This window comes from Pinus tabuliformis, chromosome 7 (genome assembly GCF_031772625.1).
Source record: "Pinus tabuliformis cultivar Carrire ecotype Pingquan chromosome 7, CPIR1, whole genome shotgun sequence".
Taxonomy (NCBI): domain Eukaryota; kingdom Viridiplantae; phylum Streptophyta; class Pinopsida; order Pinales; family Pinaceae; genus Pinus; species Pinus tabuliformis.
The window spans coordinates 1,412,670,497-1,412,690,528 of NC_142293.1; the positions used below are offsets into that span (position 1 = coordinate 1,412,670,497).

A 20,032-nucleotide genomic window follows, 5' to 3' on the forward strand; every position below is an offset into this window, starting at 1 on the left:
ATCATCTATCATAATAATTGATGGGTTTTAGAATCTATGCTGCCTTCTCATCCCATGCGGATCATCTGCTGCTTCTTGTCGTTGTTATATAAAAGAATTCATCTTGTCGATATTTTTGGAATGGAGCTGATTTTTTTAGTAGATTAATATGAGTGGTGATTTCATTTTGTGTTTGTTTTTTTGGGTTAGAATAGAGCTGATTAATGTGGGTGGTCATTTCATTTTACATATTGTAGCCTAGATATGTTTTCGTTTAATGCAAATTTTAGCATGATAAATTTTTGAAAATTCAGTTTATAGTCGTGTAATTTTAAACAAATTTTAGTTTAGAATGGAGTATACTTTATCTTATTTTTAATAATTCAAATATATATATATATATATATAGACTCATGTAGGTTAGTTTTTGATGACAAATTGTTAGTTTTTGAAGGCTCCATTAAGGGTTCTACTATTTGGAATTGGGTTCAAGAATACAAAAAATTTGTTCTCAGATATTTTTTGAGAGATCAGAGGAGGGCAGCATGCACATTTTTTGGGAGGAATCATGGCAACAACTTTCAGTATTGAAAGATGTTGATCAGTTTTACCAAATTAAACAATTTACAAAATCACTAAGAGCGCTATAGATTGCTCACTTGTGGATGCCCTCTCGGCGGGAGTCAGAATTGAGACAACGGAACGATAAGGAAGACTGGTCCAAACACGATATGCTCTCCAACTGGGAATCATTTAAAAGCTTATTGTTAAAAAGAAGGATACATGCATCCATCCAAGAGGATGTTTTACGCTGAGGTCTCAAAACAGCTGGTTCATTCACATTAAAAGAAGCCTACTTACTTTTGTTGGTAGGGCACCCACACACTAATAGGAAAATATGGAAGAAGCTTTGGACGAAGTCGATTTGGCCAACGATGGCTACTTTCTTGTGGCAGATAGCTTGGCTTCGTCCTTTAACTTGGGACAGGTTTCAAAGGAAAGGTTTCAAGGGACCATCATATTACGCATTGTGCTTGTATGAGGAGTAAACCTTAGATCAACTACTTCTTACGTGCCCGTTTGTAGTGGAAATTTGGCAATATATAAAATTTATTTTTGATTCCTCACTATCATATTCTACAAACACTTGAGCTTTAGTCTAAGATGTGGATAACAATACCAGCATCGGGTACAACTGAAGTTATAAGCAAGTTTATGCATCCTCCTCAAAACTTTGTCCATCGGGTACAACTAAAATTATAAGCAAGTTTATGCATCCTCCTCAAAACTTTGTCCAATTGAGCTTTGATGGAGCTTCAAAGGGAAACTTAGGCATAGTAGGCTATGGGGAATCATCATAGATGAAATTTTGAACCCTACAAATGTTTATGTGTTTCATGTGGTTTTTCTTTTAATAATTCAACAGAATTTGAAGCCTTGGAAAAAGGATGGAGCATTGCGAAGAGAGAGGGTTTCCGCCTTCTTCAAGTTCATGGTGATTCCAAGTTGGTAATTCAAATGGTCTCAAAGTTGTTGAGTGGGCATCAAACGGATTCCATCATCCATAACTGGCACTTGCATCCAGTGGTAAGCAATATTAAGGCCTTACTCTAGATCATTTTCATTTTGTCATCCCTATTCATACAAGGAGGGAAGGGAATCAGGTGAGCATTGCTAAGAGAGAGGGTTTCCGCCTTATTCAAGTTCATGGTGATTCCAAGTTGGTAATTCAAACGGTCTCAAAGTTGTTGAGTGCGAATCAAACGGATTCCATCATCCATAATTGGCACTTGCATCCCATGGTAAGCAATATTAAGGCCTTACTCTAGATCATTTTCATTCTGTCATCCCTATTCATACAAGGAGGGAAGGGAATCAGGTTGCTAATAAATTAGAAAGTTGGGGATGTAAGGATAGGCAGGTAGCCCTCGAGATTCCTTGGTCAGAACTGAGTGCCAACGAAGAAACTCAAGAGCTCTATGGCTTCATAATGTTGGGTTGTATTATATTCTTTCCACGTAGTTAATAGGGGGTTTGAAGGGCACTCGTAACCCCACTTTATGGGGTCTGGGGCAGCGCCCCGGAAAATTTTGGTTTTGGACCATATGTTAGGTTGGGCGGGCCCACCTATGGTTTTGTGCATGATTTTCGCACATGTTTTTTGGACGCAATGGTGTTCGGTCCATGGTATTGGACGCGATGGTTTTTCGGTCCATGGTATTGGACGCGATGGTTTTTCGATCCATGGTATTGGACGCGATGGTTTTTCGGTCCATGGTATTGGACGCTTCGGCATGTATAAATATGTATTGTAACATTGAAAGGAACATAATGAAAAATCAAGCTGGTAGTCCCGGTTTTGGGATCCAGGGAAAAATCTCTGTGCATATGTGTTTTATGGGTTATGCTCTCGCATTATTTATTTTCTTTGTTTAAGAATTCGTATGCAGGTAATTTCTGTACAGGGTTAAAACCTACACATAAGCAATGATAGAATTGTAGCGGAAGTTCATTTCCCCGATGGGGGTGCTTACTGGGAGCCAACTACCACCGGTGTAAAATTCAGCCAACAAACAATGGCTACAAACATTTTCAACAAGGGGGATAATTATGGACATGCACAAAATTTGGATGGTTATTAATGTGGTGAACCTCAAGATGGGCGTACATCACAACATCTCATAGAATCAATCGTTTGCGTGGTAGGAGGATGGGTCACATGCACCCATTCTCCTTCACCTCTTCATGTAAATTAAATGCCAATGGCACAGAGTATTACCTGGTGCGTGTGGTATGAAGTTGGCACACTCTTTTTTCTCTACCAGCGTGAAGATGGATTGTCTCGTTCCGGGAGCATTGGATGGTCCTACCTCCCAAACTAACATGGAAATAAAGTCTATTAATGAGCACATCATGGGATCCAAGCAAACCTCTATGACTATAAAATCTACATTTGTTCCATATGCAAGTGTAGTCGGTAGCCTGATGTATGCGATGGTCTGTACTAGACCAAACATTGCACATGTAGTGGGAGTATTGAGCAGGTTTATGTCAAAACTAGGGAAGGAGCATTGGACAGTAATGAAGTGGGTTTTCAGGTATTTGCGTGGCAATAGTGATTATGGTTTGTGCTACCAAGGAAGACCAGGATTGGACAGAGTTTTGGATATCCATCGCTTTGTTGATGCGGACTGGGCTGGAGATCTGGATTAGAGAAGATCTACAAGTGGGTATGTGTTTAACCTATTTGGAGGTGCAGTCAGTTGGATGAGTAAGAAACAATTTGTAGTGGCACTATCAACTATAGAGGTAGAATACATGGTAGCCACTCATGCAAGCAAGGAAGCATTTTGGTTGCAGAGATTGTGTTCAAGTATGGGGTTAGTACATGGAGCTATAAGGTTAGACTGTGACAGCCAAAGTGCAATTTTCTTGGCAAAGAACCCTACTTACCATTCAAAGACAAAGCACATTGATGTTCAGTATCACTTTGTGAGGGATGTGATAGAAGACAAAAAGGTGTTGCTGGTAAAGGTGGACACTTTGAAGAATATTGTAGATGCATTGACAAAATCTGTGAGCTCTAAGAAGTTCTCTTGGTGTAGAGAAACAATGGGTGTTGCAAGGCTGGATAAATAACTAAGCTCTCTTGTGGCCCCCTATGAAAAGAAAACAACAAGTGGGAGAATGTTGGGTTGTGTTATTATTTCCATGACTAGCCCACGTAGTGAACTGGGGGTTAGAGGGGCGGTGGAGCCCCCCCTTTGTCGCGCTGATTGCGCAGTGGGGGGGTCACAGGGGGGTTAGAGGGGGGTGGGTAGCCCCCTTCTACGGGGTTCAGGGCAACGCCCTGAGAAATTTTTTTTTTGACCTTATATTAGGTTAGGCGGACCTACCTATGGTTTTGTGCATGATTTTCACACATGGTTTTGGACGTGATGATTTTCGGTCCATGTTATTAGATGCTTCGGCATGTATAAATATGTATTGTAACATTGAAAGGAACATAATGAAAAATCAAGCTGGTAGTCCCAGTTTTGGGATCCAAGGGAAAATCTCTATGTATATTTGTTTTATGTGTTATGCTCTCGCATTGTTAATTTTCTGTGTTTTAGAATTCGTATGTAAGTAATTTTTGTACAGGGTTAAAACCTACATTTAGTGGCCTTTCACCAATTACTCCATTACCAGAAAGTTGTTCGTGGCTCCCAAAATTTGTGAACATTTGAACCCTGTTGAGATACTTCCTAACCAGATCAAGATAGTCGTAACTTGTGAACATTTTTTTTGAATCCAACGCTAAACTTGAAATGAAAAAAAAAGAAGAAATATTTATTCTGGCATTTCCATGCAGATATCTACAAGGCAAAGAAACATGCAGTGCTAAAATGTGATGTTGTAACTTATGAACATTTTATGTGAACCTAACACTAAACTTGAAATGAAAAATAAAAGAAATATTTATAATGGAAAAAATAAAGAAATATTTATAATAGAAAAATAAAACATATAAATTGTAATTGAGTTAAATGATTTATTTTTAATAAGACATTTTATTTTTGTGTTAGAAGCTAAATTAAAAAGAAGAAAAAAAAGTTAAAAGTGATATTGGGGATGAGTGTAAACATTTAAATATTGACTCAATTAATAATAAAAAATTAAATTAATAAAAATAATAAAATTTAATTTGTTATATTTTGATTTTGTTATTAACGTTGGAATATGATTTGTTACAATACCATGAGCCAATACCATGTCTTATCAATACCACAAGCCCAAAAATCATAACTTATTTCACAACCAAAATATTTTATAACAATATAACAAGATTTTTAATCGACAATATGACAAAATTCTTAACCATGGATATTCACCCCCACTTTGCCATAGATATTATGAGCTTGTGAATAACCTTTGTTACAATGGCATATATTATCAATGCCACATGCCCAAAAATCATAACTTATTTTACAATCAAAATATTTTATAACAATATGACAAGATTTTTAACCATGGATATTCACCCTCACTTCACCATGGATATTAACTGGTACATAGCCTAAGTTGTTACAATACCATGGACCAATACCATGACTTATCAATACCACACGCCAAAAAACCATAACTTATTTCATAGTAAAAATATTTTAATTTTATAACATTTTTTTAATTGAATCTAAAAGGGAAAATGTTACAATTTGAGATATATCTAAACCCTCTATCCTCGTGACTACTAAAAATTTCCCCATAGAAATTAAATTAAGGTTTTAATAAAATTAAGCTAAGATGGATCTATGATGGTTAAAAAACCATATAGATCAATCTTAGCTAAAAAAAAATTAAAAAAATAAAAAAATCAGCATATATCCATCTTAGCTAAGGATCCAAGGGATGAGAGCGAGCAAAGCGACTAGCAATAATAGTGTGATGACCCCTAGTAACTTTGAGATTTGACTTATTAAGTTATTATAGTTAAATAATTGGTTTGGAAGTCATCAACCAGTATGGCTAAAGACAAGATTAAATTCATGAAAAAGAAACATGTGTTGATTTTATAATATAACATGATTATTTCTTTTATTAACTATGCATGGAAAAATTAATGCTAGAGTAAGCATACCCTAGGAAGTTGGACAGTTGTGAGTAGTTGCCTACTTATATCCCTTCTGGAAACAAAAAATCCAAAAGAAAGTCCCAAAAGGGTATGAGGAACCTAAGGCATGGAGGAGGGAGGAGTACAAAGGTGAAGATGACTCGATAGCTGGTTGGCCAGTAGAGTTTATCTGGGAGTTGTGGCTCAAACTGTGGACCTATTTGCTAAGTCTGGTTGTGACCAAATAGCTTAATAGAAACTAGAAAGATTGTCCCTAACACTGCTTGGGGATAGCAGGCTCAGGGGAGAGGTGTAGTGAATGACTGACCTCATGGTTGGGAGGAACATTTCTTAGTCTAGCAATTACAAGCTTTCAAAAAGAACAGATAAGTAATTTAAAGAAATTGATAGAATTTACAAATGTGAAAGTGACTAAAATGTTAGAGTTGGATTTCTCTTTTTCCCTATTCTTTATCTAAATTCTCTGTGTGTATATATCTATTGTGAGGGTGAAATCCACTATAATTTTTCTTATACTCTGAGAAATATTGTGAACAACATGAATTATTACATGCATTTTGAGTTCTTTCAATTACCAAGAACTGATAAGAATGTGTCAGGAAAACTGATAATTGGTTTGAATGTCTGATTGAGTAATAAGTGCAAATAGTACAACAATTTCTTCTTTTAGTACAAATAAAAGAATCATGATTCACACAGTCGAACACCGATAAAAGAGGAACACGTAGCTCTGAATGCAAGGAAAGAAATCATTGTTACTGTAGTAAAAATAACCCTGCTTCTAAATATCAAAATATATAATTACATTGTCTATGAATGCAGGAGAAATACATATACATTGCTACACCATACTGGAATGTAGAAACGAAACATATAAAGAGAACCCAATTTCCAAAATCCGTAAAGGAGACTGTCTCTTACTATTCTAGAGCATTTTAATGTATCAATCTTCTAGCAAAATAAATCTAAAAGACATAACTATATCCCTGTTGAACTGGAGTCAAATTCCTATACATTTAGGATTAATCGCATCGGAATATTGCAAGAGCTTAAAACAACTTCTTGGAAGAAAAATTACTAAATATTTAAGAGCAATCTAATGGAACAAAAAGGAGTGTAGAACCCTGAAAAACCCTTATATGTTAAATAAATTCAAAAAACCCATACAAATAACCCAGTTAGGAATTTGAAAGAATTCGTCAAACTAGGTTTATTAACTCTTAAAACCCCACGAAAAAACATAACAAGTTCGAGTCAAGGGCATGAATTATATCAGGCATAAAGCTTGAATCAAAACTGAATAATCTTGAACCAAAACCCCTCTTCTATTTTAGTCTAGCATGTAAATTTTCATAAACCAAGAGGGCGTGGCCCTAAGTTTCTCACAAAACATAATCAAACTAAGAAGGAAACAAAAGAACCAGAACATGGGAACCATTGGCGGTATAACCCGACTCTCATGAGGACTGTTCAAGCTACGCAAAACCCTCAAACGACCTTGCAAGATGGGCCTACATCAAAGATGTAAAACAATGTTAATACATAAGGAAAATACAATGATTCAACTGTAGAAAAGATCAACCATGTAACTCTTGCCATAAATATTACCTACAAAACTGTGACCCGCTTGCTTGGCAGCTTGGTTGGACTTTGTTACGAGAAGAGATGCCATGAGGAGCACAGAAATAAGACTGAGGAGTCGCACCATGTTGTGGTTGTGGTTGAAGACATGCCTGAATTCCCGAAAAAATATTGTTGAAGCCAAGAAATGGATAGAATAATCAGTGAAACCAGTGGCAATGGCATAAACTACAACCAAAAGGCAGGGCAAGAGCATAAACTACCTGTGGGGAGGTTGAAGGATCAAAAACCTATACACTATTGAGAAAACCTCTTTTGGCACCAGAGATAGTAACTTGGAAACACGAAAAAATCACTAAGGATGTTCTCAAATGGGCCTTTCCCTCCACCAGAGGTGGCATGAGGCTCTAGATGCCGAGTAGACTGTCAAGAGGGTTGGGTTTCCCCAAGACAATGATTACATTTAGAAGACGAAACGCATGACAATCCAAACTTTAAATACAAACAGTTAAATACCATAAGGGTGTTGTACGATTGTTATAAATATATGTAAATAACATTAAGTTGACAAGGTTAGTCAACCCGACGATAAATTTTAAACTAACCATGACATGGCATATGTCATTATGTTGGTGTATAGCATTATGTTTAGTACATATTTAATTTAAGTCATCAACTCTGATTTGATATCGGTGATATTCTTACCATAAATTTTTGTACTATGGGCCATTAGTTATTAGTAGAGTATGGAGATGTGTGTCAAGTGGTATCAAAGAGAAGGTTTCCACACTGAGGAACTGATTGGATATTACAAAATATGTCTTGTGTGTGTTCATAGAGAGGAAGTAGAAGACAAATTATCATGAGGAGGAGAAGTAGACCCACATCTACACCCTCAGCAAGACCCAATACAAAACAAGACAAAATACTGGTGGAAGGAACTAATTCTGAGTTATGGATTCAGTTGGAAAGTGAATCACGTAACAGAGTTGCTGCAATGATGGAAACAATCCAACATTTTCAAGAAGAAATGGAAACTCTTCAAACAGAAAATGAACGACTTGTATAGGAAGAGGAGCGTATTATCAAAAGTGTGAGAGATGAGAAAAATCATCGAAATTCTAAACCAAGTTTTGATAATGGTAATTGGGGTGAGTCTCATTGAAGAAAGAGGACTCCATGCCAAAAGGGAGCTAAACATAGGAATCTGGGGGTGGTCAGAGAATACAAGATAGAGAGATTGAGGAGACCTTTGTTAGCAATGAGCATAAAAAAGGGAAGAAATTAAAAATGTTCAGCCCCCAAGCTATGATGGAGAAACTAAGGAAGTTGTTGAGTCTTGGTTAATAAACATAATGAACTAATTTCAGATTTATGATTATGATGAAAATTTAAAGGCCCGGTTGGTTGTATATCAATTACGGGGAAAGGCTACCCTCTAGTGGGAGGAATTAAAGGCAGTACATGTTATTGACAAGCAATCAATTACCTGGGATGTGTTTTAGAAGTATTTCCGGAATCAATACCCAACATAACGATTCTATGATGATAAAGCTAAGGAGTTTCATGAACTATGGTTGGGACAGTTGACCATGGATGAATATGTAGCCAAATTCACCTCTTTCCTGCAGTATGTACCATATTTATGAGAAGAAAAAGCTAAGGTGCAGTAGTTTATCAGTAGTCTACCAGCACACATGAAGGAACAACTTGAATTTGAATACCCAAAAACTATGGATGTTGTGCGGAAGGCCTAATTTTGTTACTAGTAGATGCGGAAAAAGGAAACTAATAAAAACTAGACGATAAATAAAGGGCAAAGAACCACACAGAATAACAGAATTAATCGAACCGGTAACCCCCAAAATACCTTTAAGGGATAGCAAGGGAAGCACATGGAAATGGATCAGTAGAGAACTCGATTTGTAAATGAAAATAGGATAGTGAATCCACCTAACAAAGCTGAAGGAGAGAAAGGAAAAATACCACCTCTATAGTGTTGGGGTTGTGGAGAACCACATTATATTAAAAATTTTCCACACCGTGGGAGGCTAGAACCAATAACGAACCTGCAGGAGGCATCAACAGTGGGTGATGTAGCAAGGGAAATACCTAAGATTAATGCAATCTTGGAAGACTGGAAAGCAGATTATCAACCTAGCATGATTGAAATAGAAGGTAAAGTGTCTAAACATGTTGTCTTGATTTTGATAGATCCCGGCGCTAGTCTAAGTTGCATAAGTCCTAGAGTAGTAGAACTATGTCAGTTATAAACCAAGAAATTTAAGAATCCTTGGTTAGTTCAACTTGCCACAGGTGTCAAGCGGCGGGTGGGAGCTAAAGTAGAAGGTTGTTCAGTTGAAATAGAAAATCAACCATTAAGGTGAATATAAATATTTTACCTTTAGGTTCATATGATATGCTAATAGGGATGGACTGGTTGGAAGCACATTAGTCTTTAGTAAACTGTAAAGAAAATACTGTTAACTATTTGGATGATGAAAGAGTTAGAAAAGAACTACAGGGTATTAAGAGGTCGGTGCAATCAAGACCCATCACTGCTTCCCAATTGGGGAAGTATGTAAGAAAAGGCTGTAGTATCTATGCAGTACAAGTGGGTTATGCTATAACTGATAAGGTAGCCCCTGAATTGAAGAATCTACCAATAATTCAAGAGTTTGTAGACGTATTTCCTAAGGAAATATCGGGGCTACCACCTAAAAGAGATATTGATTTCACCATAGAATTAATACCCAGAGTAGCCCCAGTTTCAAAGGCTCCCTATAGGATGAGTGTCCCTGAACTTACAAAATTGAAAATACAGCTCCAAGAGTTGTTGGATAAAAATTACATACACCCCAGTGTGTCACCCTGGGGAGCACCAGTGTTGTTTGTTAGGAAAAAGGATGGCACTTTGAGACTGTGCATTGATTATCGTCAATTAAATAAATTAACCATAAAAAATAAATATCCATTATCGAGAATTGACGACTTATTTGATCAAGTCAAGGGCGCCAAGATATTTTTGAAATTGATTTGAGATCAAGGTACCATCAAATCCGGATAAAAGAAGAATATATAGGTAAGATATTTTTGTATGCTTGCTTGTTGTCTTTTCACTTTATTATTTTTCTTCGCTTTGTTCTGTTTGCTTAATATCATGATATTTTTTATTTTGCCAATAAGTGTTGCCCTCTAATGAGTTTTTTCTTTCGAATGAGTATGTGGCTGAGATTAAAAGAGTCTTATGACACTGAAGCACTTGGTTAGTCCTGTGTCTGTCTTCTTTGTTCTTGGTTATAACCTTTGGTTGATGAAGTATTGACAAAAAATATGAGCCATCTACAAGGGAAGCTTTGGTCCAACCATGAACCTGCGTCCACACTGGGAAACCCCATGCCTGTACTCAGCCTTTTGCTCTATGTGTTCAAGCTCATCCAACTAGTAGAAATGGAGAAGGGGAAAATCTAAACGAGAAAATCTATATCAGAGGTCTTATATGCTTCTCTAAAGGAACAACCTCTTTTGCTCTCAATAAGTCAGGATCCCTCTTCTGCCCCAAAAATAAATAAGTGCTTATGCATAGTCCTCTTTTAAAAATACAAAGGTGAAAGAAGAGAAAGGCTTCCTGCGCAGAGAGGTGAAGCATGCAACTCCACCAGGGTACTGACCAGGCTCGTTGGTAGTGAAGAAAGGTGTGTGTTCCTTTGTGACTCTATCGGGGTATTGTCTGGGCCTGATGGCAGCAAAGCAACACCAGAGATGAAAACTTATACTCTGAAAATTTTAAACTCATGAGCCAAACTACCCTTCCTAATTTTGAAACACTATGGTCAAGCTGAAACTTGTTGTTGTGTTTAACTGAGTTGGAAAAAGGTGAACCATGTTTGTCCATGGGGTAAGTGGGGACGCCGAAGTAACCCGCACAATGATTTGAGACTCCCTGATAGACCAAGGCTCTGTGTTGTTAATGCACCAAAACAGAGAAGCCGGTATTCAACCAGTGTGTCACCAAGTGTTGTAGTGGCTGCAACACCCTCCAAAATTTTGGCCTGCATCTAATTTCAGAGCCTTTCTTGGTTTTTTCCTTGATGTTTTCAAACACTTAAGCTCATCCCACGAGCTCGTGTTGAGCCTTGACACCCTCTTTTCTTGACCGTTCATCAAACATATTTTAGTATGTTGGTCACAATGTCATGCTTGCATTCATGTTCTGGCTATGTTGAAGGTCTGTCTTCGTGTGTACAAGGTGTATTTTTTATGTAAGCATCTGTCGCACTCAAACACAAAGTTGTATGCAATGTCATGCAAGTTTTGTAATAGTTGTCCAACGATCTATCTCAAGTCTTGCACTTGTCGCTCACTTCCTTCAGTCAGTCACACTGAGCATATGTTGTCTTGTTGGTTCGAGGTGTCTCGTCGTCAAGTCGTGTTGAGTTTGTGTTCGCAAGGTCATGTATACACAAGTCCAATTACTCACACACTCAGTCATTTTGTCGAAGACCTGTGAACTGAACCACCCTCCATCAGTCGGACCTTTGTTGAGTTGCACTGAGTAGCCTCATCCCTCAGTGACCAAGTACTGCTACCAAGAATTTCATAAAGCTTGAAGTTGCCTCCCAGGAAATCTGCACTGCGCAATCCTGGAGTCGACCTGGCTGACTATCACCTAGAACAATGCAAAATTTTCCCAAGAAGCCATCTCAATTTGCATTTCCCGTAAGTCAATCCATCAAGCCTCCTGCTGGTCAGCCGAATATTTTTACCAAGCAGTGACCCCGGGCTTCACTCCTCCAAAAAGTTGTGCAAAAGATGTCAACATGCCCACCTCTGCTAACTAAAGAAATTGCGCAGACATGAGGGACAGGCACCCGTTGCCTGTCATTGCACTCTCTCTGAAAATTGCGCAGTTTTGTCAGTCAGTACCCCTACTAGCGACCTGCTGCTCCTCCTGAAAATTGCGCAGTTTTCTTGGACAGTCCACCAGCTACCCGACACCCCGCTCAGCCTAGAAACTACGTAGACATGTCTTGCGTGCCTACCTCCCAGTCCTGTGCAATTTTTGCCAACAAGATCCTGCTCCCACCTTCCCCTGAGAATCTGTGCAGTTTTCACTGCCAGTGTCCTCCCTGTTGCCGCACTGCCTCCCTAAAAAAATTGTGCAGTTCTACCTCCCAACTGAGCCAGATCCTATAGAATGTCACTGTTATTCTGAACTGCTCATCCCAGCCTCCTAGTTACCCCTGCACAATTTTCCTTGACATTGCCACAGAGCCCGCATCCCAGCCTAAAATGATCTGCGTAGTTTGAGGGCCTTGTCCTCTCTCCTGGTCACTTGCACCCAAAAACGAAAGATGATGCATCATGGTAGACTCAGAGATTTATGGATTTTATGTCGTCTTGTCATGAGTGATTGCAGATACATGTACATGGATGAGACATGGCGCGATGACAAAGGAGATGAATAAGGAGCGCATGCTAGGAGACTTGTTCAGGAACGGATGAACACATGAAGCATGCCAAGTACCAATGGAGGGGATACATGCACGTGAAACATCAAGCAAACATCAAGACCATCGAAGACTCCGCACACCTTTCCATGCATATGGTGAAGCTATGATACACCAAGAGCACACTCATCACACAACAGCATTGCAACTCGACATGGACACAACCATCAGCATGAACATACCAGCATTGTCATGTTGAGTCCTGTCATGAGTCATCTCGGCGGTCACATCACCACTGTGGACCATATTGTTGTAATCAATGTAATATAACGTGGAAGTCCAAGAGACCCACCTACAAAGTTGAAGAGTCATGTAAGTCAAACAGTCATGAGGGAAGTCAAAGAGTCACAAGGGTTAAGTTCACCCTTGGCTATATATACCCCTCATTTGTACATGCGAAGGACTTTTCACATTGGCTCCTCCCACATAGCCTTGAGAGTCTGTAATCTTTTCTTTGAGGAGGGAGCAGTGGCTCCAACACCCGTTATGGGGGTTAGTGATGTAATGGTGTACGGATGTGTCTTGGAACTTTCGCTTAATTCAGAAGCTTGTTAATAGGCCAACACGTTTTCACACATGTATTGTGTTCGTTTGTAAGACTATTCTTTGGACGCTTGTAATGCATGTTGCTTTAACCTGTATTAAGACAGTTGAACTATTTCAATTGTTTTAGTGCATATGTGGTTGGAATTGTGTTGTATCAGTTTTTAAAATTGCCTCGCTTGTGTGGACTATTTCGTCGAATACTCGACAAATTCATTCCTGTAAACTTGTTATAACGACTGCCACACTCACGTGGACTACTTCGCTGGTTGTTGTATGTGTTATCTGTTCACCTTTGTGTTTGTGACTTCTACATCCGTGTGGACTACTCCATCGGAAGCTGCGCAGATCCTGTTGTGTTGTGTGTCTCTAACAGAGTTGGGACTATTCCCTTTCGACTTGAGACTCACTCTCACCCTATCCCTCTGCAGTGAAAGAAATTTGACACAAGCGACACTAAGCACTCACCAGGCACATGAACCTTGTTGTTTACAGACTAAGTATACCACTCTCATGTGCTGACAAGCAAGAGCTAAGACATACCTTTAAGATAATGGCAACCGGGCCATCATACCGAATGAGACTCCTACACCAAACAATGTGAGGTCTACTTAGGACATCATACCGGGGAGATCCCCTAAATGTTGGTGGATCCAGCACCATCAACACATAGATAAATGTTAACTTTATTATTTTTTAAATATTGATAATGTAAATATGTTTATATAATTTAAGGCTACAATCATTGTGTAAGGAATGAATTTCAAATTTAGCAATGGATTAATGAAAATATTTCAATTAAATTGTAAATAATATAATGTATTTATGATATTAAAGGTTCAATTCTTCTTCTTTAAATAGGTTGATGAGATGATTCATGTGTTTTGAACCAATAACATTAACTTCAAGAAATACCTTAACATAACACCCTTATTCCTAACCCCGTAAACTAAGATCAAAATTCTTTTTTATTATATAATATAAACACAATTAAATATATATTAAAAAAGTTATTAACAACTTGCTTTCACTTTTTAAACAAATCACTATTAACCTACAATTTTTAATATCAAATATTATTAATTTTTACAAACCATTAATACCAAAAGTCCAATTTTTTATAAAAAAAATAATTTTATTATATGATATTTATTAATATTTTCAAGATTCCAATTATAAATAATATAATAACTTAAAATCTTATTTTTCATAAGACTTAAAATAAAGATAAAGAGTGATGAGATAGGTTGTTAAAGCACTATACGATGTATCGTATAAAGGAACTTGGTTCAAGTGCAATCTTCAAATAATTTTGATAATTTAGATTTCTTTTATTTCTTAAACCAAAAATTAAGAATTTAATTATCTCAAAACACTAAACAAAAATATATTAACATATATTAAACAAAAATTAATTATTAATATTAAGTTTGTGAAATAATTTTACTTTGAACCTTGAAAAACTTGATTGATGAATTCATTTTAATGCAATGGCATTTTCCGTTCCAACCTTGTCCTTCCGTAAAAGCTATGATAAGATATTCTTAATCTAATCGTTTCGAGCATCTCCAATCTTCATAAGTCAACCAAGTGGTTGGAAAGACAAATAAAGTTCTATTTATTGTTGCTCGGAATCAACCTGGGTAAAGGAAAGCAAATGAAGCTTTCGTTTGTTGCTTTTCATTTTCATGATAGGAAACCTTTTTAGAGTTTTTTTATAAAATAATAGGTATTTATTTTTAAATAACATTTTTAAATTTATGATTTAATTTTCATAAAATATTTTTTTTAAGAGAGATTAGATATTTATTTTAGAATAATATCTTTCAAATTATGATTTAATTTTTATAAAATATTTTCCTGGATAGAATGAGTCCCAAGATTATTATTTCAGGGTAAATATATACTGAAATAATATATATGGAGTTATAAATTATGATTTAATTTCTATAAAATATTTTTCTGGATAGAAAGAGTCCCAAAGTTATTATTTTAGGGTAAATAATATCCTGAAATAATATATATGGAGTTATTTGTCTATTAATGAATTAGGCAATATAGGCAACTGGTCCCATAATATATTTAGTTAAATCATTAATGAACTGACAACTATATATATTGTTATAGAATTGTTTTTAGTGCGATTTTAATTTCTCTAAAATCTGGCAGGAATCCATATATACAGTCAAAAACTAGAATCCATATATGCATTAAAAAAAACTAGTTAGTGCCGACTTTAATTTTTCTAATGCATATATACATTCAAAAAAATTATTTAGTGCGACTTTGATTTCTCTAAAATCTGAAAGGAATCCATGTATACAGTGAAAAAAAACTAGTTTAAATAACAGAAATTAAAATTCCACCACAAATTTTTCCATCAAATTCAAGCACCAAAAACTCCAAAAAAAATCCCACTAAAAACAACTCCCCACCCACCTTAACACCTCAGAAGGTTTTGTCGGGATTGTCTAGTGGGGTGGGGTCAACATAGAGGGCAGATGACAGTTCGATATGTTGAATACGAATGGCCCCCACGATCCGCTCGGGCAGCTCGTCGTCCGACTGGGACTCCACCATGAAAGCCATGTCCACACAGACGGAGGTCACGGAACCGAGGGCGAGGTGAACCACAGTGCTCGCGAGCCCCGAGTAGCCAATGTCAACATCAATCTCTAAATAATTTTCCCCTCTCAGATAACGGCAGCTGAGGGCGTTGCCCAGGAGACACGCCGCGTTGTTGCCCACGGTCGCCCGCATGATCCAGGGACCCTTCACGACCCGATTCAGGAGCTTGAATCTGCTGTTGCGGAAGGCGTCGTCACCGTGCACGAAGCGGTAGAAGAGAGACCCCGGTGGGATTGGATCCTCCGTCGCGTAGTAAAACACCTCGCTGTGCTGCTGCTCCCGCCCGGGCACCTGCAGGTTCACAGCGAACACGAAAGCCTTCAGCGCCCTGCCCTCGCTCTGGGCCTGGCGCAGGGCGGCCATGACACGGTTGTCAGGGCGAGCGAGGACGTGGTCGAGCCTGGCCGAGGAGCGGAGCCAGTCCATGCCCAGAGGTTTCATCAGCCACTCCCCGGACGGAATTTTCTGCCCGGTGCTGAAATAGTCGACACCCCGGACCGAGAACGCGTCGCCCAGCGGCGACGACCAGCCATTGACGCCCGTGTCCGGATTCACTTCTGGGAGTGGCCCTGATTTCCGGACTTGCTCCTTCCAGTCTGCTAGCACCTTCCCGTCCCCGGACATGACTCTCACAAAGATCTCTGGTTCGAGTGGAGTGACAGGGAATGTATGTACGGTTGCAAGCAAAGTGCGCTGAGAAGAATCGTATGATTAGACGCAAAGTATAATTGGTAACAGAGTGCGCTCGCCGCTTGAATTTCTCCCTTTGCTTCTCTTTAAAGTTTTACAAAGAAAAGCGTTCTGCTTCTCTGTCGAGGCCACCGTCGGCCACCGTCGTCCGGGGATGCCCACGACATCATCTATCTTAATAATCTATCGTGCACCGTCCTTCCATTACTCTATCGTGCACCGTCCTTCCATGCGGATCATCTGCCGCCTCTTGTCGTTGTTACATAGTGAAAGAAATGTCTCGTCGATGTTTTTGGAATGGAGCTCATTTATATGACTCATGATTTCTTTATTTATTTCTTTCCTTTCCCTTTTCCTTTTTATTAAGAGCTGAGTGTAGTACATCAATATGAATGGTGACTTCATTTCGCTTTTTTGGGGTTACAATAGAGCTGATTAATGTGGATGGTGATTTCATTTTGTTTATAGTAGAAAATATATATTTTCGTTTAAAATAATAGGAATTTTTACCTAATTTATTATCTTGATTTAGTTTACAGCGGTTAAGTTTTATGATTTTGGGCTTTTCAATAAGGGTGAATTCATTTCTATTATTAAAAAAAAACGATTTAAACTCTCTTGGTCAAATTTCTTCTTAAAAGAAATTTAAAATTCGAACGAAATTGTTTCGTTAAACCATTTCATTTTGGTTTTTTTTTAAATAATGTTTTTTCGATCTTTCTGGAAATGGAAATGAAATAAATTTATGGATAGAGTGTTCTGTTATAAATTTTTAAGATATAATTTTTAATTTAGAATGGAGTATATTTTATTTTATTTTGAAAAAAAAATTAATATAATTTTATTTTTTTATTTTCATTTTTTTTGCTAAGTAAGTTTAATCTATTATATACAAAAAAAGAGAACAATTACATCCTTGGAGAACAGATAGCCATCAAGCCTATGAGTTAGGCCGTTTGTACATGCCTGAGTCTGAAACAGAGAGATTGAATCTTATATCCCGCACAGGGGAAACAGAGTGATGCACATATCCGACACTAGACATTCCCTGTGAAGGTATACAGACACAAGTATTATCGCCACATCAGACACTAGACAATAGAATCGGTACAAAAAACATGAAGAAAGATTGACAAACAAAACCATAGATAACCTTTCCTCCTTTTCACTGGGCCTCCATAAATGGTGAGAGCTGGAACCTGGATTATTCATCGGGCTTCTCCTCTACTATCTTAAACCAACCCACTTCCGGTTCCTGCATGTCCGGCTGAGCATGGGCTTCCGGCATAAAGCTGATGGCGCTGGCTGGCTGGGGCTGCCTCTAATGCATTTCCGAGGTAGGCTGTGGAGAACTGGGATTATGGACTTCCTCATTATGTGGAGTTGGAGCACTGGAGTCTCCCTCGTTCTGCCTCGATGAAGAGAACAGAGACATGAGCCATTATTCGAGGGTGCGTGAGAGAGCAGTTGAACGAGAAAGTGGCTGATCCAAATGAAGATGAATTAGCAGAGTCTGGAGAATTTGGATCCAGATAGTGGCTAGGGGTCAGAATGCGCTTTGTTCCTCGATGATGAGAATGCGCTCTGTTCCCCAAGGGTCCCGACTCAGCAGGAGGCCGTGAAGGGGTACCTCGTCCAGATCCTCTGCGACTCAACATACGCTGGCGGGGTCTCGGCATCGCGTAATGACAAACTCGAACATCAGTAAAAATGTCGCCAACAGTGGAATTACCGTGCCCTGTTTTGACACCACAGGGGCTGTTGCTTGTCTATGTGAGGGAATTACACCACCAGAGCGTAGCCTCAGGCTCAATTCGAAACCAGCCTTCGACGTCAGACCATCCCCAGACCCATTCTTTCTCCCAGCTTCGGATCTTTCCGAACAGAATGAAGCATAGATTCAGATTACTGGCAGTGAGGTCATTTAAAATGCAGGTGCCATTCCCTCGATCCTCACCCGCCATAACTATGGCAATTAAATTCGCAGCAGGTCGAAATCCTCCCGAACAGACGTAATTGGACCTCGCTTTAATGCCAGGACCGAACGGTTGATCATCCGCAGTTTTATTCACCTGCTCTCTATTAACCTTCCACCTGATTTCCTGTCCGGCGAGCATGCTGGACATGTGCCAGCCATGCGCTTCCCTTAGCCGTCCCATCATGGTTAATAACTTACAGAGCACCCGCATCCGGGGTTTTTTATTTTCATTTTAATAGTAAGAAAGAAAAAAATTATTTTAATATTTATTTCACTAAAGATAGCTTATGGGACAGATTGCTTCTTCATTTGCGTGATGTATTTAACAATTTTTTTGTGAAGCTTTACAATAAATGCTCCCAACTTGTTGACAAACCCCTGCCTAAATAGATTATCCCAAGAGCTAGTTGCTAGCATATATGCATAACTTCTCTTTCCCTGTTGTCTTTGAAGACCTCACATATAACTTTCCGAGTAATATATAATAGTTTTTTTTTTCATTTTATATTATGACAAATTGGATCAATACTATCTTTGTTGATCGTTCTCAATCAATACAACCCTTGTTGACAATCCTCTATCAATTTCCCACTTGGATTCAAAGTATAGTGAACAACCCTCACCACCTGCTGTGGGCACTTAACACTAACTTTTCTGTGATATCACAAACATTTCAACTTTTCGCACTAAGTCGGTGCACCAAACAAAGGGCATAAGACCATGCACTATGTCCAAAAGTTTATAGGAATATCTAACATTAAGCAAAGTATTTTGGTAGAAATCACATAAGAAAAATTTTTGGCCAATGTGTTTCAAACCAACAAGTGTGGTTCATCATCAGGACCATATGAAGAGACAGAGTCTTCAATTTGGAAACCCTTACGCGAGACCGTTCAAAGTGATGAACTTTAATAGCAGTGGCCCTTCTGTATAGGGTAGTAATTTATGTATTCAAGCTTCTGTGATCCATAATGACTTAGGCAAAGTCTTTTGGCAGAAATCACATAAGAGAAATTTTTGGCCAACGTGTTTTGAATAAACAAGTCTGGTTCATCATCAGAACCAAATGAAGAGGCAAAATCTTCAACTTGGAAACCCTTACATGAGACCATTCAAAGTGAATTTATAGAGAATTCTCACCTTTCTCAATTAATTACTATTAATTATAATACATACACCTACATCTGATGTACAACACAACACATACCCCTACACCTGGGGTACAACACAATACAATACATACTCTTACATGCGGTGTACAATACAATACAATACATATGGTATATAAAAAAATACAATAAGTATGTGTATACAAGGTACAACATACTGACTACACATGTCACAATGCAATAACTACACAATATCTGTAATACACTAGCACATATACACAACACAAAATGTATGACATGTACATAATACCACATGTACAATAGTACCACGTGTACCACATGTACATAATACCACTTGTATACAACACCACCTATATAACACGTACACACCACCATTGCA

At 38.2% G+C, this 20,032-nt stretch overlaps 1 pseudogene; it reads right to left on the minus strand.

Moving 5' to 3' along the window:
* Positions 1-15,435: 15,435 nt before the first annotated feature.
* On the minus strand, positions 15,436-16,732 carry LOC149252944 (protein ENHANCED DISEASE RESISTANCE 2-like pseudogene; annotated as a pseudogene).
* Between the last annotated feature and the right edge of the window lie 3,300 nt (positions 16,733-20,032).